Here is a 24,885-nt window from a genome sequence, read left to right on the forward strand (position 1 = left end):
GGTGGGGCGAGGCTGAGGGGAAAAGAGAGCGCGACCGGCATAGGGGCTGCCCGCCAGGTGGATGGGAGGGGCGGGAGCGGCCCCGCCGCGGCGCCGGTGTCCCCGGTGCAGCGACCCCTCCCTCCCACCGCTCCCCGCCCCGCCGGCGCCGCTGTCACGGCGCACCGCGCGTCCCGCGCCGCGCCCTCCCATTGGTTAGAGCCCTCGGCGCGCTCCGCCCACCCCGCCTTCTCATTGGCGGGAAGGCGGGGCGCGGCGCTGCCCCTCCGTGCGCCCCCCGCCTCCCCGGCGCTGGGGTTCCGCCGCCAGCGAGGCCCGCGCCCCCGCAGGTAGGAACCGGCCGGGCCTCCCGGTGCCCCCTCCCACACAGCGCCCCGCCGGGGTCTGGCGCCCCTCCGCTACCCCCCGGGAGGCCTCGTTCAGACCCCCCGGCAGAAGCCGCGGCCCCACGCCCCCTTCCCAGCCCCCGGCGGGCCCCCCGCGGCCCCCTCTTCCCTCACGGGGCGCCGGTAGCGGCGGCCTCGGGGCTCCCGGAGGGACGGGTTGTGCCATCCCGGGCTGCTGGGGGGGGGCGGGGAGGGAGCCGCGGCCGGCCGGCCTCACCCCGCGCCCTCGGCGGCTCGGGCGTGCACAGCCCAAGTTGGGGGGTTTGGGGTTTCTCTCAGAGCCCGGTGAGGAAAATGTGGGAGTGTTGGGCTGCAGTTTGCAGGAAAAGGCTGAAAATCCCTCGGTTTGCAGGAAAAAGCAGAAGATCCCTCATTTTCCACCCAGTGAGATTCGAGCACTGTGAGTCCTGCCTGGAAAACCTCCAATTCAAGGTGAACCAAACTCTGGAAGGGTGTAATTGCACTAATTGAGGCCTCCCTGTCTTGGTAAAACCCGGCGCATCTCTTCGAGGGGGGGCAAAGCCGCCTCCGTGGCCTCAGCAGCGTAACGGGGGTGTTACCTGGCGAGACACGGCACCGTTCGTGTGCAATACCTGGGCAGGCTTGAGGAGGGATGGCGATTAATCAATCGTGCAACCCAGCCTCTGCTAGGCGAGGCGGGCGTGAGTGTTTCCAGAAGAACGGAATGACAGACGCTGCTCGGGCAGCTTGTCTGAATATACACCGAGGGGAAATGGTGAAGCGGCCCGGTCAGGTGCTGGGCTGTCCCCACTTGGGTGTGGGTGCTCTTCTGCCTTGTCAAGGTGTTTCACATGCATTTGTGTCTGTATGTGAGTCGTCGAGGTATGAAGGCACTCGTAGTAAGGCTGAGATGCTTAGTCAGGTATCCATAAAGCTAAACTCATAATACCTTCTTCTTCTTTACTTTCTCGTTGGGAGCTTGGGGTGCGTCAGGTTTGTCAGACCAAGCTCTGAAACTGCATCCATACCAGCAAACAGCAGGTTTCCCTGTGTTTCTGGAATCGGTGAAGTAGCAGCCACCTGTGAACCTATTTCCGTGAAGGATCCCTACGCGCTCTAAGTGAGTGCTGAGCAGGTGTAACACGATGAAATTATCATTGTCAGGAAGGCTGGAGCTGAGTGATTGTTGTGCTAGAGGTATGTTAGTGTGGGAACAGTCACCCTCTTAATGTAACTTAACTCAAAGAGACGTGGCCTATATGTTCCCTTCATTTTGCCTTCTGGAATTCACACCCACTTGAACAGTGTGAAGAGGAGAAAACCTCATCAGCATGCACTCAGGGAAGGGGAAAATTAAAATAATATCCATGTTTTTTGTAAGAGCTGGAATGAGTGCAGGTGAGTACTTGAATAATGAGGACAGTTTGTTCCAGGATCACACGTACTGTGTCTTCTTTCAAAATACAGCATGCAGATCAGCTGCTACAGACCTTGCACATGAGCTTGTGGAAGATCTCTTGTAATGAAAGAGTTTTTAGGCGCTTTATTTGCAAGGCAAAGTCACAGGAAGACAGGTAAGATGTGCTTGTGCTGTAGCTGCAGATAGGTTTGAGCGTCCGTGGGCTGTTCTGCTTCTGCCCGTTTTGAGAATCATAAGAAGGATGCATGATAGTAGCAGTATGATGCAAAGTTTCAGCTAATGTGTTGTGCCTTAAAGGAAAATTCTGACATTACAAAGGCAAATACCTCACAGCTTCCCAGGGAGCTGAAGAGGATCAGGGTACATACAGGATGGTGATCTTCCAGTTCTTCCGCATGATGCTTGTTGGCTTCAGTGAAATGTAGCACCTCAGACACGAAAAGCGTGGGGTTTTGGGGTTGGGGAGTTTGAAGGTTGGTTTTTTTAAATATTTTTTTTTTTCACTATAAGGAACTCGAGCCTTTTGACTCGTTCCATCAGCCACAGGAGCTGCCAGTGGTTAATAGTTCTCCTAGTTAGAGCTGGCCAAGCAAGAAAGGTTTTTAAGGACGTTACGTGCTTCTAAACACGGCCAGTTGTAACAAGCCTTAATATTTAATATATCTGTAGAGGCCTCTTGCCCTCCTAAGATGTTCTTTGGCATTGTTGTGAAATATTGCATTCTGTTTATTTAAAGGTATTGTTTTTACTTCAGTGAACTGCTAACTCTTCTGGTACAGCTCATGATCGATATATGTAATTGAGGTCAAAGGCACCTCGATTCCCCAGGTGCTCTTTGTACCTTTTTAGGAAAAGAGAACCCCTTCTTAGCAAGACACGATGTAACTTCCATGACTGTTTTGTCTGCCCGGCTTGTGGAATGGCTTTTGACATTGTGCTCTAAAAAGGTAGGAAGACCTGCTTTAATAAGGAGATACCGGCACGTGTCCCCTCAGGTGGTGCCTCAGGAAGTCCTTTAACTTTTCAGCAGGTAATAATGTCACAGCCTACGTTTGGGATATTAGCAGTTTCTCTGTTGTTTTTTTTTAATAATCAATAAAAGGATCCTAAAGCACCGCCTGGACGAAGCTGCCCTTTTTGTATCACGCAGCGTGTTACACAGCTAAAAATTAGTAGGGACCTGAAATGATTAGCATCTGGCTGGTGGCCCAGAAAGAGGGAAAGCTGGGTCTGGCAGCATTTGACAGTAATTTTCTGTAAGACAAGTGTCCTTAGCTCCTTCATTGTCCAATTGATTCTTTAACAGTAGTGCTCCCATTTGTAATGCTGAGCCTATGGCGCTACTCCCGCAGGAAAAACATGAGGCGCGCTAGTTGCCGCCTCGTGTGCACGCTGCAGCAAACAAGAGGTGACTTGGGTGACTGCTTCAGAGAGGCGGGTAGAATGTGTGGAAAACCAAACGACCAACCCCCCCCTACCACCAACCGAACAAAACAAAAGCCCTCAAAACTGATATTTGGCAGGAGTGGCAGTGGTACCGCTGTAACAAGAGCAGGTGATAATTAAAATTGCTGGGTTTTGGTCTTTTTGCCTAATGGTCTTTGGTGGTTTTCTTTGTTCTTTCTGTTCAGGATCTCTCTCCTTTGGTAAGGAAAGGGAAATCGTAAGCTGGGTTTCACTGAGGTTACGCTTAAAGTAGCTGCCTTTCTCTGAGCATTTAATTGAGCCGTAAGATTAAAAGGCATTTACTCGCGGTGTTTCGTAGGCTGGTTACTTTAGTACTTGGGTATGTTTTTAATGAACCAGCTTTCATGTCTGAGGCACAGTCAAAACTTTAAGATCTAATTTCTGCTGGTTCTCAAAGCGAGTTGACTCATCAGTTTAGCCCTGCGCCGCAGACCTAAAATGTCGGAAGACGTTCCCCTTTTTACCATATTGCCATTTTGTGATACTCCTGTTTTGTTTTGTGTTTATTTTTTTTTTTTCCCTAATGCTAAAATTCTGATGTTCCTAAATAAAATTTGGGGCATAAACGCACATATTTGGGGACTGTTTGCTCATGAGAGTAAGCCTTGTGCAACGTCAGCTTTTCTGTAGTTACGCTGGACTTTCACTTGGCATTTCTAGAACAAACACGAATTTGCTTTCCTATCGGCACTCGCTATTTTCTTGACTCCCCCTTGTGCTCCACAGTTGCAGCTTTTCCTTCTGTCTCTTCACCTCGTCTCCTCTTGGCATCCTTTTTCCTCCCTGCTCCTCCACGGTGCCTTGGCGGTGCTGGAACGTGGCACATCCTCTGTGCATGACCAGCTGGCTTTTTAATCCCTCCTCGGCGCCGAACTTTGTGCCGCGCTTGCCGACAGAGCCGCAGGTGAGCCTCGGCGCTTGCTTTTGATCTGGGTGAAGCCGTGTGCAAACCTGCGGCAGGACAGAAAGACTTTGTAATGATCTGGCTAATATTTAACAAAGTTTCCTTGAAAACCGCGCGTAGCTTCTGAGCTGTGTTTTAAATGTTAATATTGAATTTGAAATATTGGAGGTGACAGATAAAACGCATGGTAATGAGATCCTTCTAAAGAAAGCACACTGCTAATTCCAAAGGAAATGAGCTTTTAATTAGTGTCTTATCTCAAGTACGCCACCTTTTCTTTTTTCCTCATTTATATTGCTTGTATTATTAAAGATCAGCTGGTGTCCCCCGATGTGGGAACCAGTTGGCTGGTGTTGCTTTATGAAATCCGATTTATAGGCTCTTGATTATGTGTAGCTTGTTGATCACAAAGTAAGTTGGTTTGGCCATGTTTTGGGAGTTAGAATTTGTTGTCATTGAAAGTCGCATTTTTGGAAATTCAGGTGTTCAGGGAATACCCATGTTGCTGCCTGTGCGATATCTACCGTGTGGATAGAGACTCTGGAGCGTTGGATCTCGGCTCCTTCAGGAATTATATATTCCTTGTTTCATTATAATAAAAACCCGAGCACAGAATTTTCTGAAGCAACTGTAAATGCTAAGCAGTAAGGTTAGCCACTCAAAAAACCCCACCCCGACACCGCTTTTAGCTTGAGCTTTAACACGTGTCTCCTGGTGACCTTGGTAAGGCTGAGAACGATGAGGTTTGTATTTGATTAAGGTTCTTCTCAAATGGGCTTTCTGCAACAATAGAAGTTTAAGAATATCTAAAACAGCAGGTAAGATTTTAAGTTCAGCAAGCGTGCTTGTGGTTTGGATGCAGACTGAGAGACCCACATAGATGATTTGGATTAAGGAGCAAAGTAAGCCTAACAAAGCTCTCTTGAACAAACTGTTCCCGTGTCCAGCGTTTCTGCCCTGGACGTTCCCTGGAGAAGGCGCTGCGGAGGTACCGTGGTTCAGCACGTGCTCCGCGAATGGGAGCAGGGGCGCTGACCTGCGTTTGCTGGGTTCTAGGGCTAATGCACAGACCCACCAAAAAAAAGCAAGGTAAGAACGGAGCTGAAGCGAGCGAGCATAAAATGAGCTTGACTTGCCGGTAGAGCGCTTGATCTTCTCGCACATAGTGTGAACTGGGAGGGTTAACGCATGGTTTAGCTTCTAAAGTGGCTTCATTCAAGCTCAGTGCTTTCTGTCCTGCTCCTTGCCATGAAAAACAAAGTCTACTCCAGAGCATTAGAGCTTTTCCTGTGTCCCCTGAGTTCGGTTTGAGCTGTGTGTTTCGGCAAGAAGCCTTCGCAACAGGCGAGTTTGTGTCCCCCGGAGCTGGTCTAGCATGGGAAATGGTGCTGTTGGTGTGTTTCTTTTCCTCTTTTTAATTGCAATAAGTTATGCAGGAAATTCCAGAAAGTTTTGAAACAAAGGGGGTTTATCAGGAGCTCTTAGAACTGGTGAGGCCCCGGGACTTCCCTCAGAGGTGAAAATTCAGGATCTTTATTTGCACTTCTCAATCCTGGAGATACCAAAGGTTGCCCTCACCTCCAGTAAGCATCTCATGCATGAAAAGGCAGCCTTGTACTCTTCAACTTTGCTTTCCGTGCTGAAAGTGAAATGATTTCCCCCTTTCTTCTTGGGTGTGGTTTTCCTGAAGAGTGTTTTTGCTGTTTTCCTTCTCTTATAGTTAAAAAAAAAAAAAAAGAAATCTAAGTATGAACAGAATGAGCTTATTTAAGCAGTTGTTATATTTAATGAATATTTGAATTTCCCGTAGAAATCTTCTCACCAGTACCAAAAGATACCAATTAATTCCTGCCAACAATGCTTGAAGAAATAAAAAACCAGTTTCTGTCGGTCAGTCGAAACAGGCGAATGTCAGCCACGCTTCCTACCCTGCTTCGTTAACAGCCCGTTAGCCTGGCTGCAGCGTTCGGTGCCAGCCAGGCTGCAAAGGTAACCGTGGCAAGAAAATCTTCTTTAAAAATCATGCCTTGCGAGCGCGGTTCTTGTTGCTTGTGGTGGGATACGCGCCCTCGAAGCACCCGGGCCTCTCAGATCTGCAGGCTTCCTAACCTGGGCGCTTGGTGTCTCTGCTTAATTTTTGAATGCTTCTGGGATTTGCGGTGGTTTTAGATAGAGTGGAGTTGTTTAAATGGACCTGGAGGTTATCCAGTCAGGTAACATTCAAACAATATTTGATTTTACTTTTTTTTTTTTTAAATTCAGATTTTTCCTGCAAAGCTGTTGGATTTCTGTGCGCAGTTTGGTGTTATGCAGGGTGGTTAGATACTCTTTTGACCGAATAAGAAATAATGGATGGCTGCCGGCTTAATTTTCTTTCTAATGATTTGTTTTAAGCGGCATTGGGACAGATATAAGGATTAATTGTCAAACTGCTTATTGAGCTGACTACGCGGGAGCATGGCTTGCGTTTGCAGCCCGTTGTCATAAGCGAGCAAAGCGTGGCTAGTGAGCTGCCCTGGATGTGTTGAGTTGCCGAGTGTCTCAAAACTTCAGTGAGAGAAGATGTCATACGCCTGCAGAAGACTGTCAAATCAACGTACTCTTCTGAAAATAGGATTCTGGCTTGGGGTTTGAAGTGGAAGGGCCTTCGAAAATACCTTTTCCTTTTTGGCCTGTGGCGGTTAGATTTATGCTCCTGCTTTTTTTTCTTTAGTGTATATTGTTGAAAATGTCGGCTTGGATGTTTAGGAAGTCGAGCTATGACTTCAAGATGCATTTATTCATCAAGCTCTCCTGTTAAAAAGGTGCCTGAATATGAAGTTGAACCCAGAAGGCTGCTGGTTATGTTGTCCTAGCTGATTTTGTTAAGTTCTTGTAAAAAAAACGGACTGTGTTAACTGTACTGTGTATCTCAAGCTGAAGGACTAATCGGCTCTTGCCATCCCTGCTGTTTAATGTAGGCTTTCTTAAAAACCCTAAGAAGCTTTCCTCTCCTCGTAGGGCTTTTGGATGTCTCTCTTCCTAATGATAAATGTCAACAAATGAGATCAGAGCATCTTCTGCTGCAGTAAGGGAGAAGTAATTTTCTCAGTGTGGTTTTTTTTTCCCTTATATACTGGTTCTCCACGTAGCTGAGAAACCAAAATAGGTCATGTAGTTCATCCTCCAAAGAAGGCGAGTGTTTTGACGATGCACTGGCTGCTCTGAGACCGTCCGCTCGTACTCAAAGGGAAGGTAGACGTGCAGGCAGGGCTGCCGGCTCCGCAGGTGCATGGCTGGGGTTCGCTGCGGTGCCGCTGGCTGCGAGCAGCTCCCCTAAGCACAGAGACGCAGCCACGGAAACTGCTGGGAATAACTCTGCGAGGTTTTCTGTTCGTTGGCAATAAAAATGAAGCACGTGAACAGCACTATGGTTGCTCTACAGATGAAGAAAATGAAGGACGAGGCATCTGTGGAAGAACAGGGAAGGTGCTGTGTATAATTGGAGCTGTTGTGATTTTTTTTAAAAAAATCTATTCTTAAATATGAGTCGTGCGCCTCTATTTCATGCTATAACTGGTTTTGAGTAGTTTTTTCCTTGCCCATATGATGAATTTGCACTGGAGCTGCCATACAGGAGGTGAATTTAGATAAAATCTCAGTTATATTGCCAGCCCCAGAACCGAGGTGTCGGAGATCTGCATGCTTTGTACAATGACAGCCACCTTCCTCCGCATCTTAGTGGGTTTTGCTATATTTTTTGTGCACCAAGTATTCTTCCAGAAAAACCTGAATTTCCCAAGAAGTTAAAACTGTCAGAAAAGCTACTTGCTTTTGGGTAGGTGGGAGGAACAGCTTCATCCTGCTCAGCCATATGTCAGTGGTAATTTAAAGCCAGCAGGGTTTTAGGATTAGAAGAGGGTCAGAATTCGGTCACCTCCGCAGCCCGGACAGACCAGGACCCCCTGCGCTCGGCGTGTGGCGTTACAGATGTACCGCTGCCCTTCAGCTTGCAAAAATGCTCCTTGACACGTGTGGCCTCGCAAGCACCAAGCTATTCCTCGCCCCGAGCACGCTGCCTTTGCCCCCCGGCGAGGGTGCGACCTGCGACCTGCTCTTGGGCTTGTCTTCCAGCCCTCTGCTTGAAGCCTGTCCCTACCTTCATGGGTGCATTGCAGCCAAAGGATGTGTTGTTTATCTTCTTTTAAGCTGTTTTCAGTGCTTCCCTCAGCAGACAACGAGCTTTCTGCAGATCCCTGCTCTGTAGCTGCAACTTCAAGTACCTCGGGCGCGTAAGACCGTGCCGCCGATGCCAGGGTCAGCCTGATTGTAGCACTTCTGTTTGGGGAAAACTGAGGGAGGTAAGCAGACCTTCACACTGGGAGGCTTGGCGAGCCCCCGCAGCAGCGTTTTCAGAGCAGCAAAGCATGCACACGGCGCAGGTTGTGCAGCGACTTGCCGTGAAATCTCAGCTCGACGTGCAGTACCTTCACACTTCCATTGGCATGGTGGTAATTCATAGCTTGGATGCCTGCGCGCAGTGAATCCTAGGTGGCCGAGCAAAGTAGGTCAGTTATTTTTAAGTGTTATGATTAATTTATAAATGCCATTATTTTGTAGAGGTTAGGGAGATCTAAATACTCAGATCTTACGCGACAGGCGGCTGTTTGCGATGGGAAAGTGGTACTTCACAGTAAACAAATGCTTTTGCAAGGGAGAGCTAGAAGTAAGTGGAAAGGATTATTTTTAAGCTTTAAGCTTTGCATGTCTGGAGACTTTCCTTTAACATGAAATGGTTTTAGAACAGAAAATCTTTCGTGGTATGTAATGCTTCCAAAACCCTTGGCAGATGGGTAACTTTGTTTCCAAACATCAAATGTTTTAGCTGTTTAATGCCTGTTTTTAAGCATGAGCAGCACTCTCGGAGAATGTTCATATTAAGCCTGCCGGGAATTAGACTTTTAAAAGAACCATTTCTATTACGTTTTCACAAAAGGTGAAGAATTATTTAAAACTCAACGCAACACTTGGACTCCTTTGCATAACACACAAAATACCATCACCCTGGAAGAAAAGAGGGGAGGTACGCGCATGCCCTCGTGTTTAATCCCCTGTAGTTTCCGCAAGGCGTATATTTGCTTACCTCTGGTAGGGAAATTGCCTTCTATCAAAACAAGTTATCACAAACACGTTTTTGATGTGCAGTATCAAAAACCCTGAACGCTCATGGATAGGAATAGGATCAGCGCCTCGCTGCGAGCTGAGAATGGATGGATGCAAGGGAAGGTGTGCTTTTGGATTTCGCGTCTGCCAGGTGCTTTCCTCAATAATCACGGGTCTCATTTTCCCTAGATGTTTCAACAGAGAGCTTTTTTTATCACTGAATGCATAGTTTATTGCTGCCCTGGACAGGAGGATATGTACGGCCGTTGGTATAACGGGGAGAAAGTCGGTCATGATGCACATCTAGTCCTTAAATTCTTATTTGATCTTTGAACTACATCTAGAAGTAAATATTTGGTGCCTTATATCTTACAGAATTGTTACATACATAGAAGGTGAATTTGTTCTTAAACTTTAAGCCGAGCGGGTGACAGAGCTGGGAAGGACAAACACCAGCAAACACCAGCAGTGAATGTTACGCTTTAGACAAAGGATTTTGCACCCTTCTGAGCTTTCTTAGAAAGGCAAGCCTTGGCATCAGCGTTCAGTAACGGTACAGTGTTCTTGGTGTTTGTGGACTGTAAAATTTATAGAGTAATAGATATGCAAATGGACGCCACAACACTGCAGGCTGTGACACAATGTGTAATTGTGACACGTTTTTTTAGCTATTTGCAAAAATTGGCTTTCTTGCAGGCATGAGATTTATCAGGTTCTCACCTTTTTAAAGACATAATTCTCAGCTCTCGTACCTAAATACATTTTATTTAATTATTTATTTATTTATTTTACAATTTATGGTATTGGTGGCTTGGGAGAATGAAAGCCTATGGATCGTTTGCAGAACCGCCACATTTTTGTGGCCTTTTTTCACGTTCAGAAGACTTAAGGTGATGCTGCATTTCTTGTGACACTAAATTGCTTCACCTCCTGACGCGTCTGTAGAAAAAGGCCCCGGTATCAGGAGGTCAGAGGTTGACCTATTCAGTGCCTGGGAAGCCTAAGTGTTCAAGCCCTGGAACAGCCAGGTTTACTCTCTCAGCCTTTGCTAGGGGTGTCGTGGTTGCAGGGAGTGTGTTCTTGGGATGGCGGAGCAACACAGAGCATTTTTGGCTTTGCAAGCTCCTGTCAATCACGCGTTCTGATTTTTGCCTTAAATCTACCTGTGTGATCCTAAAAACCTGCCTTGCACGTAAGTTTTTAAACCTGTGTAAATGAAAAAAAAAAAAAAGGACTATCAATTTTCCCCCTTTTAATAGTGCACGTAAAACATTTGCATTTTCCCCGACATGGGTTATATAGCGTGCAGCTCTCGTCCCACATATTTTATACCGTGCGCAATCCAAGGTGCACAGCTCATTGCATTTGCCTGGAGATATGTGCTGTAACCGTGGGCTTAATCCTCGCTGTGACAACTTCTTTAAATGACCATCCGTAATACCCTGTGGTAAAATGCTTCTTGCTCCAGAAGGACCGTCGGCCAGCAAAAATTCTCCCCCCCTCTAGTTGAAACTGGTCCTACTGGTTTCCGTCCTTACCTTCAGTTTCCATTTGAGCAAATGGAGGTTATCCTGCCGCGCTAGCCCTCGTGATGCACTGCACTGTAATGCTCACGGGATTGTACACGAGTTCCCTGCCTCGTTCCTTTGACAGTACATTTCAAATTTTGCTGCTGTGGAGTTGGTCACTTCTCCAGGAAGATTTAAGCTTGCTTTCTTTGCAAAATGGTGCGGCGTGAAAAAGATCTAACGAGATGCTTGGCTTGACTTGTGGCAGCGCTTTCTCCTTATTTTAACAGCTGGTGTGACTGACAGTAGTGCACATCTCCCCTTAAACAGTTTCCCAAAGTGGCAGGACTGGAGTGGGGTTTTTTATTCTCTGGTCTTTGCTGTCAAAGCAAACCCACCCGCGTCCAGCGCGCGGGACTGCAGAGACCCTTTGAAATGGGAGTCGGCAGCAGAGGCTGCGCCTGGGAGAGAGCCTGAAGTCAGACCTCGGATCGAACGTGTTGCGTTTGCGAGGACTAAAGGCGAAACTGGTCCCTCCCGGTCCATGGAGGTGTTGGCTGAGCCATCCCCGCGCCGTTTGTTCTCTCTTGGCATCCGAGTGCCCTCTGCTGGCACTCGCTCCTCTCCTTCCAGGGATGAAGCTTGTTCTGGTGTTTGCAGCAGGCCCTGCGTGATGTTTGATATCGCTTCCGCGCATCGCAGCCCCCGCCCCGCTTTGGTATCCAAGCGCAATTCAGTCTCCTGCTATTTGCAATTGTTTCCCTTGGGATGTGCTTTAAAAAACTCTTATTCCACCGTTCTGCGTTGCAAGCTTAATGTTTGTCTAGATGGGGAGCAGCCCCTGGCACCCCCCTCCGACTGGCTGGGGCTGCCTGGGGGAGGCTCACGAGGACGGAAAACGAGATGCCGATAAAACCAGCGTGGCTGCCAGAGCGAAGCTTGCAGTGCTGCCGCTGTGCAGCGAGGTTTTCTGCCCCGGGGAGCTGTGGGAGCTCCTGCTCAACTTCGGTGACCCAAGGCAGGCAGGTCCTTCACGTGCAACCCAGAATTGTCTCCAAAATAACTTAGTCTGAGCGTATTTTTTTGGTAACCCTATTTTTTTGTAACCTCACCTTGGAGGACAAGGAGATCAATCTTGGTGGGCACATTTTATCTTACTCTAAATAACCATTTTGCACTACATTGCAATGGGAAAAACCAGCCTGGGATTGAACACTGGAATGGCAGCACTCGGGAGGGATGGTTTTACTGCCTGGGTGCCTCAAATCGAGGGACTTTCTGCAACAGCCAGCGCCTGGGTTAGTCTGGTTTAACCCTGTGGGCTTGAGTCAGGCTGGTTCTTCTTTTTATTGAACTGAAACTCCCCCTCTCACCAGGAATACAGTTGGGTAAAGCTGAACACTGGTGTTTAAATGGGCAAAAATCAGGATGGAACCCAAATCAGCTACTGAAATGAATACCGATTATTGTTTGTTTTAAATATTTTGGGGGGTGGTACAGTATTAGTGCAGCTTTGTTGCATGTGGGTTCAGACAATTAAGAATCCCATGCCTGCTTTGAATGTTTCATGAATATTAATGCCATCCTACTGAGCAGTTAATTGGGCGCTATCACTTTAACCACCTTATTTAAATTGAAAAGTGCTCTTAATAAATGACAAATGTCAGTGTGAAACTTCAGTGCTCAGTGCACCGAAAGCAGGCTGCTGTGCCTGCACCTTTTCCCCTCTGCCCTCTTCGAGCAGGCTGATAATATCCTTAAACCCACGAGTCTTTGGTGGCCGTTGGCATCTCAGCTGAGGCATCAGGTTGCCGCTTCCACGTTGCTCTCCTGGCTGTCCATACTGCCGTCCTGCACAGCTGGGAGGCGACAGGGACGCTGACTTACGGACAAGACGTCCGTCCCTGCCTCGATGGATGGGCACGACGCATTTAGAGGAGCCGCGCTGATAACGGGCTTTGTATGAGAGCGGGAATCCCGATCTCGGGGCTTACGGCCACGTCGGATGCCTGGCCCAAACGGTGTAACTTGAACCTGTCACATTCTTGACTCGGGAAAATGTTAAAACGCAGCTCAGGGAAGGAATTGTGCGTCCCGCCTGTAGACGTGGCTCAGTGTCAGAAATATGCAACAGCTGGAAGCGGAGTAGAGATTTTTTTTTTTTTCTTTTAATAATCTCGAGCTTTAGAAGCAACAAATTCTGTTTTATAGATCACTGAAGTAAAATATGAGGTCTTACTGTTCTGTTTAATAGAAACGAGATAAAATCTTCCTATCCGTGCATGAAGGAAAAAAATGTTACTTTTGTGGATTCACGAGAGTAATATGAACAAAATGAGTTAAACTGGGTTTGGACCTTCTCTTTGGGATGTATCCTGACAGCCTTAGGACGAGATCCTCTTGCTTCTCCCATTGCAAGTCCTTCCTAGTGAGGCTGAGTACTTGTCTCCTCTGTAGTTACGCTGGTGTCCAGCCTCACCCTGCTGCTGGAAAGGCTGCGCCTCCTAAGGCAAGCTGTGGGCACTTAGAAGTAGTCCTTTTTTCTTTTTACTTAATTAAAAATAAATTTAATAGTAAAAAAACCCATTCATTTAAAAAAAAAACATAGCAAGTCCTTGCTGGTTTAATTGTGGTTTAGGGTATTGCGTTCCCACAGTGTTTTATAAAGCGTTAGCCTGTATCTCGAAACAGGATTTCATCTTCAGTTGGGAGCTTGGAATTGATTGTGTAAAATCTGCCTGCTTGGCAATTTGTTTTGTCGTTTTGAAGCCAGCACATGCACGCTGTATTTATAGACACAGCAGGTTATTGAGACGTTATCTGATAACGCTGCCGTGGGCCTGCTGAAATTGCAGGTTGCATGCAAAGGCTTCTAATCGCCCAGGACTTATTAATGACTTACCAAAGTGTGCTGGAATCACGGTAATTTCAGAAATATAACAAAAGAAATGCAAAGCTTTGTTTGGAGAAGTGAAGCTGAGCAGAGCAAGGCTTAAAACACAGCAGATGGCTCGGACCAGAGAGCAAAAACTTGTCTCTGCTGATGGTTAGAAATCTTTCATTTTATGCACGTATTTGTAAAAGCTCCTGATAAACGTGCGACTGCGTGTGTGTGAATTTTGCCTTCAACTTGCAAGTCAACTGATTTTCTGCTGAGGTGCCTCCTGAGGAAGCCAACATGTTGAGCTGCTGCTTCCAACGTGGCTTGGGGCTCCTCTGGACAGAAAATAGCCACTCTCCATCCCTCGGGGCTGCGTGAAGTGTCGCTCATGCCTTCTCCTGCACAGTTTCTGTCCTCCCACCCTCTAGCTCCTGCACTCCTTGTGGAGCTGGCTGAACATCTGACTGCCTCAAGATCTCGATCCCTCTTCTGAAGGTACCCGCGGGGATTTCTTAGCTGTTGGAGCGATGCCCTTGTCTAGCCCCCGGTGCAAGCTGTCGGCATGAGCCGCCTCTCGCCAGGCTGGCCTTGCCAGAGAGATGAGGGTAGCACACCTGCTGGGCTGCTTCGTGCTCAGCCTTCAGGCAATCTCCTGGGTTTATTTCCAGGCTCTGCAGCTGTTCTTTCCACAAGCTAGGAGCAGACAGAAACATAACTTGGCCAGATTGATGCTCCCGACTGGGTCCAAGCTGTTGCGGGGATGCTTGTTGTTTATTCTCTGCTGGTTCGTAACAACATCAGCCTGGTCCTGCCCATCCAGGGGCAGCGGGGAGCAAGGGGACCTCTGCCCAGCGCCGAGCGGGACTGCGACGGCTTCTGGAGTTCCACCAGCGTTTTAGAGAGGAATTCTCTTCGATGGGGAGATGCAGGGATATGTCTGCCGCCTAAAACCAGAAAGAATGTGCATACATAAAGTGCCGATGGGTCTCGGCCTCCTAAGTCAAATGTCTCAAACCTGTCTGTTACTTTTAAAACTTGCTAGTGAGACGCAAGGGAAAAGATCTGTGTGGGCAGAGTCCTCTAAATGGGGACGATTTGGGCAGGAACTGAATTTCTGGCATAATGGCTGTTTTTTCTCGAGTTAGGGCTGCAGGGCTGGTTGAAAACTGTGCCAAGGCACAGCCCCGTGGAAGGAGATTTTGGGTACCTTTGGCGGTAGGTTGGAGTTTGAGAGAGGGAAGCTGCAGTGTATGAAAGAGATTAGCTCCCAGATGGAAATACTGACGGAGAATAAGGGAGGTATTAAAAATCCAGAGCGCCCTTAGGAAGTAACTGCAGAGAACCCTAAGCCGTCGCCTTCTTGGCGTGGGACGCGTTGCCTGTGTGTTGGTACCATCCTTTGGGTATGGAGGACTGTCTCGGATGAAAATATCACTTCTTTCTACTGTTAAAAACTTGTATTTCTTCTCTGGGAGTTGTTCCCATATGACCAGAGTACAAAATGGGGGAGTTCTCACCTTGCCACTTGAAGGCAGTAGGGTCAACTCTTAAGTAATAAAAAGAAATCTCGCGGGGGAGCCAGGTGAAGGGCTTTCTGGTGGATGTTACGTGAATGTACTGCGCAGTCTTTAAAAATACATGTCGTGTGTAGAGTGGTTCCCGTCTCCTGCAACCTGGCTGTAAGGAAGATGCACGTGGTGCTTTGCTGGTCGGATTTTGGCTTTGTTTGCTTGGGTTTATAAATAAGTGCCAAGAAAACGAGTATTTTGTTGTAAAGATGTTTTCGAGGCCACTTATTTTTTCTTTTTTTAAAGAGAATCGTGGAAGACAAGCTGACAACTTAATGGTGCGTGATGCACTAATAAAAATGTCTCTGTGGTTGCGTTTAATCCTTTAAAGGAGGGAAAAGAAACACAGTGGTTATCAGCATTCAAAAGGCAAGACGCAGGCTTAAACGTATGCAAAGCCTTGGAGAGAGACTGAAGAAATGTACTGACTATGTTGCAGAGAGCTTCTGACAGGCACATCACATCTTTGAAAGTAAGATTTGAATTATTAGAGCTGCCTTTGTTTATTAAATTGAGCCTCCAGCAAGAGGATTATAGGCAGAAATACCGTGCAGGCTCAAGTTGCGCCGGCATAAATTTTAATGGGTGATAAAATTTACTTATTGAGCTAATTCATTTAGAAAATTCTAATAGATGTTTAAAAGATCCAGGTGTGCATTAGACACCTAAAGAAATAGGCTTCAAGTGCACAAATAAGCCTCCTTTTATGGAATCCAGTTTGCTTTTAGCGACGGGTAATCCTTTTAAAACAAGGCTTCTTCAAGGCGAACTCCAACAGAAGGGTTTTTGTTTAATTTTAAGCTGGGAATGAGAGGGAAGGATGCAGAGAGCTAATAAGAGAGTAATTATACACGCTATTGCCAAGTTGAGGAAGGGCAGAGACCATTAAAATGCCATTTTAGGAGTTAATTATGTGGTGTTTCAAGTCAATGCTGGTGTCCTGATTTCTGTTTAATCCACATATAGCATATATTTAGGATGTTGTGTTCATGACATCTAATTTCTATTTTAAGAAACTTTAGGCCGCTGCGTTATGAAATACTGTCAAAAAAAAAATCTCCCAGCCTCCATAGGGTTTGTGCCTGTTGGATTTGATTAGAAAATGCACAAAATCAATAAAGGAAATGGAAAAACCTCAGCAAATATTTTGGGACCGGCACACATACCATAAATAAAGCACTGCAGTGGAATTTGGTTAGTTAAATCTCTTCCAAAGCTCACTTAATAATTCCAGAGTCTGCTACCGCTCAGATGGAGCCAGCTGTAATTTGTTTCAAGGTTAGTCTCTGACTTCTGTTTTATTAGCTTTTCAGTTTATATTCTTCCACTTGTGCAGTTCCTCAAGTGAAACTATATAATGGTTTAGCTAAAACTGGGATCCTTTAGATAGGGGCTTTAAATTGGAATTCTTCAGAAACGTTTAATGAAAGCTCTGCATGAGGCAGATGTCAGGATTTACTCTTCAATTGGGCAGGATTGCGGTGGGGAGAGCAGATTAGGCTCCTTTGCAGTTGATGTGCTGCCTAGAGGAAGTGACATTTATGCTCTTGATCCTTCAGTGATTCTGCATGTCAAGAGCTGAGCCTTGAAATTCGTCAGCAGTGCTGTCTTAAGAGCAGACAGGACTGAATTAAGAGGATTTTTACAGAGAGAGGGGGAAAAATTCAACTCTGATGGCTGTTGCAGATCCTTAAGTAGTTCAATTTTTCCTTTATTTTTCTTCACATCTCCCCTGTAGGAAATCGGAGAGGAAAATCACTTTAAATCACCAACCGATGTATTTTTGAAGTTGAAAAATCTGAGATGCATTAGAATTCAGAGACCTCCCTTTGCTTAAGGTAAGAAAGGAGCAGATTCTCCCTGCTCCCTGCTTAATAAACGTCTGTATTCGCTTAACTCTCGGGCTGGAGTTTCTATAATGTGTTTAAAACGTTGAGCCTGCTGTCGATGCCTAAATGGTTAACGTTCATCCAATTTAATAACTTGCAGCTGCGGAAGGCATATGGCTGCGTGTTTACAGGAGGTGTCGCGGCGATACCCGGGCTCAGCCTGCCCGGAGGAGGGGAAGCAGGCTGCTTAGTGCGGGGACTCCACCAGCTTGTTCGCGCTGCTCGGGCAGAGATGGGCTGGTTGGTTCTGTTGTACCCCTGAAGGGCTGCCATGCCTAAAACCTAATTTTCAGAGGTATTTATTTTCCCCGTTTGGACAGTAAGTGAGCTCGGTAACTCCTGAAGGATGCTGAGGTGGGGCTGGGAATAGGGTGGAGGTGGTGAAAAATCCCACTTTGGAGAGGTAGTAGTTGCATGAATTTCATGAAAGGTGAGACTTGGCGAGCTGTGGTTATGTTACCATGGTAGCCATAAATTACTCCAATGTGAGCGCCTGTAAGTATCAATAGTGAATTATTCCGGGTAAGGTGGTGCGTGAGAACAGGTCTGCATGCGATTAGCCCAGCTGTTTGTTTTTATGTGAGAAGTATGTTAATTACCTTCTTTTGTATGTTGTCTGTAATTATCCATGCCGTAAGCATGAGCTCGGTAGCACAGAAGAGGCAGGATTTTTGACCTGTTGTGCTTGCCTAGAGGCTTTGGGATGCTATAGAAAATCCACATATTAAACTGAAGCTTGCCTTTCCGTGGCTCGTAATTTTCAAGCAGAAGTTTCTCCTCGTGTTAAGTTTAGGGATCATTTTTTGTATTTAAACAATTTCTTCACTCGTTGCGGTGTATCTTGCTGTGCACAACTTTAAGAGACCTAATTCAAAAGGAGAGATGCCAAAACGGGAAGGTAGAAGATCCTGTCTGGGCTTTCCAGCGTGCCTCCTGTGTTACAGCTGAAAGATAAAAGCTCTTTCGGAGCTGCTCTACCAGACGTGCCATTTCAAAGCGTTTCAAAATGATTAAAGGAGACTTTAAACTTCTGCCCAATAATTAATGCATGCTGTTCTTGTGTGTTTAATCTGAAATTGGTAAGTTTTATTTTTCAGGCTTTTGCTGCTGAATTTGTTCAGCCCGGGGTGAGCACTCCTGTGAATCTGCCGAGGTTTATTTCAGAACTTGATGTACAAACGTCAAGCCTGCGCTGGTGTATGTGATCTGTCATTTCCAATTACTTTGTGCAGCAGGACTGTCTCGGGCGCAGGATGTCTTAAATTCTCTCATTACTTTTGAATGAGCAGAAAAGAACATCTCTGTTAGCAATTAAAACCTTCAGTCAGGAGCAGGAAATGAATTTTTAACCGGACAGACAAACTTGTTTGGAAATTAAGGCGGTGTTTGCAAAAAAGCATCCATTTTGTGTTACTGCACTGTGCCTTTCCATCCTTTGTGCAGCTGGAGCAAAACACAAACACGCTGAATCCCTTGTGGTGGGTTTTTTTTTTATCAGTTGCTTAAAACGTTCGCTCTTCTATCACTTGCTATATTCTCCAAGTCTACTCCTGAATTGACTTGTCAAACTCATCATCCTCCTCAGACTTTTTCAAGCTTAACCGATCGTAGAATATGCTTTTTATTAGCATCGAGGCAATAGAATCTGAGAGAATACTCCTGTTTAGTAGGGGAATAAAGTTTTGCTGCCAGGTTTTAAATATATTTCCTCTTAAACATGCTTAGCAATCTGCTTATGTGAGCATCGTGAGTTCTTATATTTAAAGTGGAGTGATTTTTTTTTTTTCCCTTTAGGATGAAAGTAGTTGAAGATCTGAATTGTGAGGGACAGATGAAATTAAGCCGCAGAAACACTGATGGCAATCTACAAAGCTTTAATGTGTTAATGTAGTCTAGGCATTATACATATTTAGAGGCGGTCTAGATTGAATCCTGGAGAAAAAGCAGAGTTATTCATAGACTCCTGTCTTGATCGTGTTTTCCTGTAAGTGATGGATGGTTTGAAACAGTGGTTTGAAGGAGATGTTAAAAATTATTTTGCTGCTGTTAGAACTGTATCGGATATTAATTGCCCCCAAGTTCAGTATTGGTTTAAAAAAATACAGTGGTAGATGAAAGAATGATGTTTGCAAAATTTCTCAGCTTTGTACAGACCTTTTTTTTTTGTGTGTGCCTTCATGAATTATTCAAATTTTCAAGTTTGGTATATTGCTGTATTTAATATGTTTTAAATGATGGTGCGTCAGTTAATATGGTGAAGGAGAAGATCTGGGTGGACTGATAATTAATCTGCCGGGGGGAACAGCAGCAGAGAAGCTATTGACATAGGCTGAACAGTTTATTTTATACAAACAGGGAGCATTTTAGCATCTGCTGAAAGAGTATTTTGATAGAGCAGGACTGAGATGCTTTCTGGAGCCAGTGTCTCTATCCTAGCGTGTTGCCTTGACCCTGGCTGGAGCCTCTGGATGCCCTGCAATATAAAGTAATAATTTATAGGCTGTCAGTGGGGTTGAAAGAAAATAAAGAGTGAATGCACTGAATTTCTAGATGAAAAAGGGAGCCTGTAGCATCCGGAAGAAAATAGGTTAGCATCAATTTTATCTTTATGTTTGAATATTGAACAGCTGCTGGGCAGAAACTTTAGGAGAATACTCTGGTTTTGGCAGTGGGGGGTGTGGGGGGTGTGCAGGTACAATTCCTTAAAGAAACATTTACAATATTGGAGAAAACAGAATGTTTAGCCTGAGTGTTCCCTCATCATACTTGCTACCAGAGGCACCAGGTTACTACGGGCAGGAGCAACCCGCTGGCTGCACCCTCGTGGGAAATATGCCCGTGGGTGCCAGGTCGTGTCTTCCACTCCTGCATCGGTCTGTCTTTCGTGCAACACCTCTGGGTCGGTATTGCCTTTCCAAAGCAGCAAGGGTGTTCCCGATTGTTTTTGGAGGCTGATGCCCTTCTGGGAAGTTCTTTCATCCTTGTTGATGGCCTCAGTGTTTCCAGAGCTGGTTGGTAAATTAGCTTTTTCTGTAATAGTTCTGCGATGGTTTCTTACTCGTGCTTCAGTGGTAACTGTTCAGCTGTAAGAAGTAGGATGAAGTCTTTTAGGGTGGTTGATCTATCATATATTGAAATAACTGAGTCTGTGCCTCTAGGGCACATGCTGAAGTTCTAGATCCCCTCTATCAGTCCCCCAGTAAAACGCAGCTGGCCTTTAGACCGCAGAGGAGCTTTAAGCCTTTCGGTGTATATTTCTGCTTTGCGCTAATTAAGACTTCAGCTAACTCTTAACTAGCAGCATCTGAAAAACCGTCGTTTCAGAAGGTTGTTCTGAACTCTGCTCAAACAAGGGGGTGTTTCAGTCCTGTGACCGTCCCGGCGCTTCTGTGCGGCCACCTCCAGCTCGTCAGGCGCTTCTGGGAACTGGCGCACCGTGGCGGGGTGGAAGGAGGTGGTTGCAGTGAGCCTGTTAATTGCTGCTCGAGTGACCTAGTTCCCTTCCTGGAAACAGATGCGTAAGCTTTCCCTTCCTCCTCCGTATTTTATGATCGTGGTGGAGTCTGGGTTGGCACATCCAGAGCCACTTCCCCAGGAGGGTGGGTTTTTCTTTTTTTCTTTTCTTTTTTTTCCTTTGGAAATTTCCACAAGCTCGGTGTATTTTGTGTCGTTTCCCGGCGGAGGTGAGACGGGCTGTGTTGCGGAGGCTGTTCCCAAGCACGTTTTTGTGTAGCTCCTGCGGAAATGTCACATCACCATATTTTATTACCCTAACGTGGGAATCCCTTTCTCCGAGCAGATGGCAAAAAGGTGGTTTGGTTAATTCGTACCTACTTGAAAGAAGTCACTAAATGTGTGTTAAACCCCTCATTTATTAGGCCAGAGCATGTTACTGGTGGGTAAATGGTGATGTTGAATTACAAGCTCAAAACCACTGAGGAGCTGGGCAGGTATCTGCAACTAAAACAAACCCAGACAAAATGTTAAGCTGACTTACAGCTGTTGGAGTCTGCAGATAATCAGCCTTTACAAAGGAGATTGATGGCCTTTTGCTCTGAGTAAAACTTGCCTCACCGAGGATTTTTCTGGTAAATTCAGCATTTCTCCTATAAAATCTCTCTCGTGCTGTTTGCTTGCAGGCTTGGCCCGTAGGGTGATATACATCTGATGGTCACTGAGATGATACCAGGTGCGTGCTGGCCTTTATTTGCCTGGTTGGGGCACGGTTATGTGCTGCACCCAGCTTAATATTAGTCCTCGGTCATCAGAAAAAGATCTGCCGTTGCAGTCAAAAACTGGTATTTCAACCATGTCCCTCAGAGAAGGTGAAACAATTTTTTTTTTTTTTCCTCTTTTCTTGGAGAAATCCACCTGGCAGAAGGGGTAAAATAACTTTGTAGTTAACTAACGCTAGTTACTAATTCTGTGAAACCTGCAACAAAATAGTGGTTGTTTTCTGCCCAACATTCTGGGCTTTGTACAGTGTGGTCTTTCATAACCATGGGGTTCTGCTCATGTTTTGGTAGGTACCAGGTGCAGCAGAGATGCCTGTTAAATTCTGCCCCTGTGTTCTCATTGCCCAAGGAGTTAATAATGCTCTGGGTGTCCTGACGGGAGGAGCTCCCGCGCTTGCTGCAGCTGCAAATCTTCCTTTATCTTCCTGCTGCTTGGCAGAGCATCTCTGAGCACCGCCAAGCGGTATAAATCGAAGTGAATCTGGCCCAGGAGCCAGCTGAAGGCTGGGAAATGTTGCCATCAGAGAGCATCTCGGAGTTGTGTAAGCGGTTTTTCCTCGGCAAGGGTTGTATCTAACGGAACAAAAGGAAGCCGAGCTAACGAGAACAGCAAAAGGGAAAACAAAATATATTCGGTCGCGTGTATTAGGGAGGGTATCAGAGCTGACAACCTGATGTGCCCGCATCAGGTTGTAGAGAGGAGCTCTTGCTGCAGCCTCCAGCAGCAGGTCGCGGGCAGCTCGGTGGCGAGCCCAAACAGCTCCCTCTGGGCTGGGGCATGCACGGGCTGCAACTGGAGCAGCTGGCCCTTCCATCAACTGGGCGCCTGCCTTTGGGTGTGAGGACATCAGTAACCCCAGATGGTGATATCAGGCGGGGTGGGGTATCCATCCGTCTTCTCTTTGGCAAAACACGCCTTAAATTCGACAAGAGAAGTAGCACGACTTCCTGGTACTGCGAGGAAATATTCTCAATGCAGAGTGTCTTAGTACATTTGTTGCGTTATGAGGTTTCCATTAGTGCCAACTAATTACATGGACCGTGTTGGATTTGAGTTGCAGTTACATTGACCGATGTACAGTAATTAGCTTTAATACATGCTTCCGTGTGTAGGGGAGATTTAAGTGCTTGCTGTTTTTTGACAAAGATACTGCTATTTTCCGTAATTGGGTTTCCCCGTCTTCTGCGAGCGACTCTCGAGAACTAGCAACCACTTAGATAGGAAGATCCCGCCACCGACAATTTCTTTGAGATGAATACGGCATTAGCATTCCCTCTGGCAGCTTTGCTAATGGCATTTTGTGCGTCCTGCTCACAAGCAAATACTTTTAATGGTGTTGGATAGATGCGAAGACAGCCTTACAAGCGCGTGTCCCGTAATGCAGTGCTAGCTCCAGCTAGAAGGGAAATGCTTTTGGATCAAACTCATTGGGTTGCAGTATCGTACAGTAATGGAGGTGGTCTGCTGACATCTCTTGAGGGTCGCGCTTAACAAGCTTTGTATCAATCCGCGTGATTTCTGTGGCGGAGCAATGGCACGGCAGCCCGCAGCCCTGCCTGCCTCTGGCTGCGTGACCTGGTGGGAAGGCTGCGTTGATGTCTTCTCCTCTGAAATATCAGGAGCCCACCTGCTGTGTGTCCTGCCCGGCAGCCGGTGGTGTCAGCAGTGCAAAGGGCAGAAGGAACCGGTGGTTTTAGCTTTTTCGTGCCTTTACTTGGTGTCTTCCAGGCACCATCTTTTCTGAAAATTACCAGCCATGCCAGGAAAGCAGTCAGAAACGCTGTATTTGGATTATTAGTCAATGCTTATAATGCGTGGAATAGAAATGCTTATAATGTGTAAAAAAGAAATGCTTATATGTGCATAGAATACTAAATGCTTACGTTTCAGCTTAAAACGTTTACCTTGAAAATTCTTTTTATTTACATTTTCAATAGAGCCGCTAGCACAGAAATGCTATGAATCCCTTTATCCTGTCTGTATAGGCAGTCTCTCGCTGCAATGCATGTTGCTGAATGTGTTCAGCATAAACAGTACAATCAGCGAAACTATTGTTAATGCTTAATTGCTAACTGGATCTTTGCGTGTTTGCAGAATTTTTTTGGCAATGCCGTTGCCAGTTGCTCAAAAGAAAAACTCCCCACAAAGAACCCTCTTGTGAGTAAATTATGCTTGCAGTGCTGCATTTCTCGGTAGCAGACCTATCACTAACAGTACAAACTTTTTAAAATGACTAGGATGTAACAGTAAAACCACGACAAATATTAAATACATCCTAAATAACTTGTTATAAAATCTCAGATACTGCTAATAAACCTTTTTTACAGTGGTGTGATGAGCTCCATCTGTGGAGCGATTTAAGTGTCGTCATCTTAATAGCTCTTTTGCCTGTAGCGATGTTATATGGTCAAGATTAATGATGAGGTATAGTATCGCTGTCAGTCTCAACGCGTTTTTCCTGATATATTTTCATTAGATTAATGACCTCATTGTAGGATAGGCATAACTTGTCTATAAAGCAATCGTTATGTTTGTATATAGGTAGATTGATGTGGCTCTTCTCCCTCCGTGGTTGTTGTTCTTCTTTCAGCTCTGCGTTTCTTGTGGTCACCATCTCGCAAGCTGGCGAGCAGGGAACGGGGGTGAACTGGTGCTGTGCGTGCTGACTTTCCCTGTGGTTGGTCTCCTCAAGCTCTGAAGTCGTCCTCTCTGCGGTCAGTAGAGATTAAGGTTTTTGAGGTCAGCTCGTGCTGCTTCCAAATACTCTCGTCCCAATTCCCTATATGTGGAACTGAGCTGAGTTTATGAATGTCCTCGTAGTTCAGTCTCTAAAAGGGAACCCGTTGAGTGAATTTTCATCAGGTGGAGATTTCCTTAAGCATGTGGAGCACTGGAGGCTTCATTCTGAATGCATCTAGCTGAGGCTAAACGGTTGCTATTTTCTTGCATTATTGGTAAAGATATTTTCATTTTGGTAAAAGCTCTTCCTCCAAAGAGGCAAAGCTATTCAAATCTTGAAACGCTTAAAACTTAACCTCTCCGACTCTTTGCAGAACAGTTAAAGGCTTCTGGTCTTTAGAGTATCTTCTGGTGACCTGAGCATCTGAAATTTTTGCTGTTCTGGGATGTAGCGTATAGTGCTAGTTGTTTGCTGTGAATCGGCGGGAGTTAACGTAAAACACTGTTGAACCAAGATATTAAAATATTCTGCTGCCAGTGTAAGGCTGGAAATAGTCTCTTTTTTCCAGAAATCCATGCCGCAAAACCAGATATTTATAATAATGTAAAAATAGTGCAGTTTGTGTTTAGATGAGCACTTTAGGAACTGCTGCTGCAAAATGCGCTCGCTCTTGCTTTAACGATAAAGGGTCTTCTAGAAAATCTAAATAAAAGTATTTTGGATCAGGAGGTAATCTCTGACTCATCTCCTCCTCTTCCCTCCTTCCTCCGACAGTGAGTTGCATGTTTCATGGTCTAGAATAGAAGGTGTGGAGAGGAAAGGGAAGGTCAGTGCTCATTGGGT

The 24,885-nt window shown here is 46.0% G+C and overlaps 1 protein-coding gene across 9 annotated transcripts in view; it reads left to right on the forward strand.

The window, feature by feature from the left end:
- Window positions 1–24,885, forward strand: part of GLCE (glucuronic acid epimerase) — a 56,488-nt gene that overhangs the window by 179 nt on the left and 31,424 nt on the right. Inside the window, exons 1-3 of one of the 9 annotated variants that reach the window (XM_075100801.1) lie at window positions 227–329; window positions 739–818; window positions 16,976–17,075. The gene's annotated coding sequence lies outside the window, so the exon portion shown is untranslated. The other 8 variants (XM_075100805.1, XM_075100802.1, XM_075100804.1 and 5 more) reach the window with 8 other exon arrangements.

The sequence above is a fragment of the Phalacrocorax aristotelis genome, chromosome 7 (assembly GCF_949628215.1).
Source record: "Phalacrocorax aristotelis chromosome 7, bGulAri2.1, whole genome shotgun sequence".
NCBI classification, from domain to species: domain Eukaryota; kingdom Metazoa; phylum Chordata; class Aves; order Suliformes; family Phalacrocoracidae; genus Phalacrocorax; species Phalacrocorax aristotelis.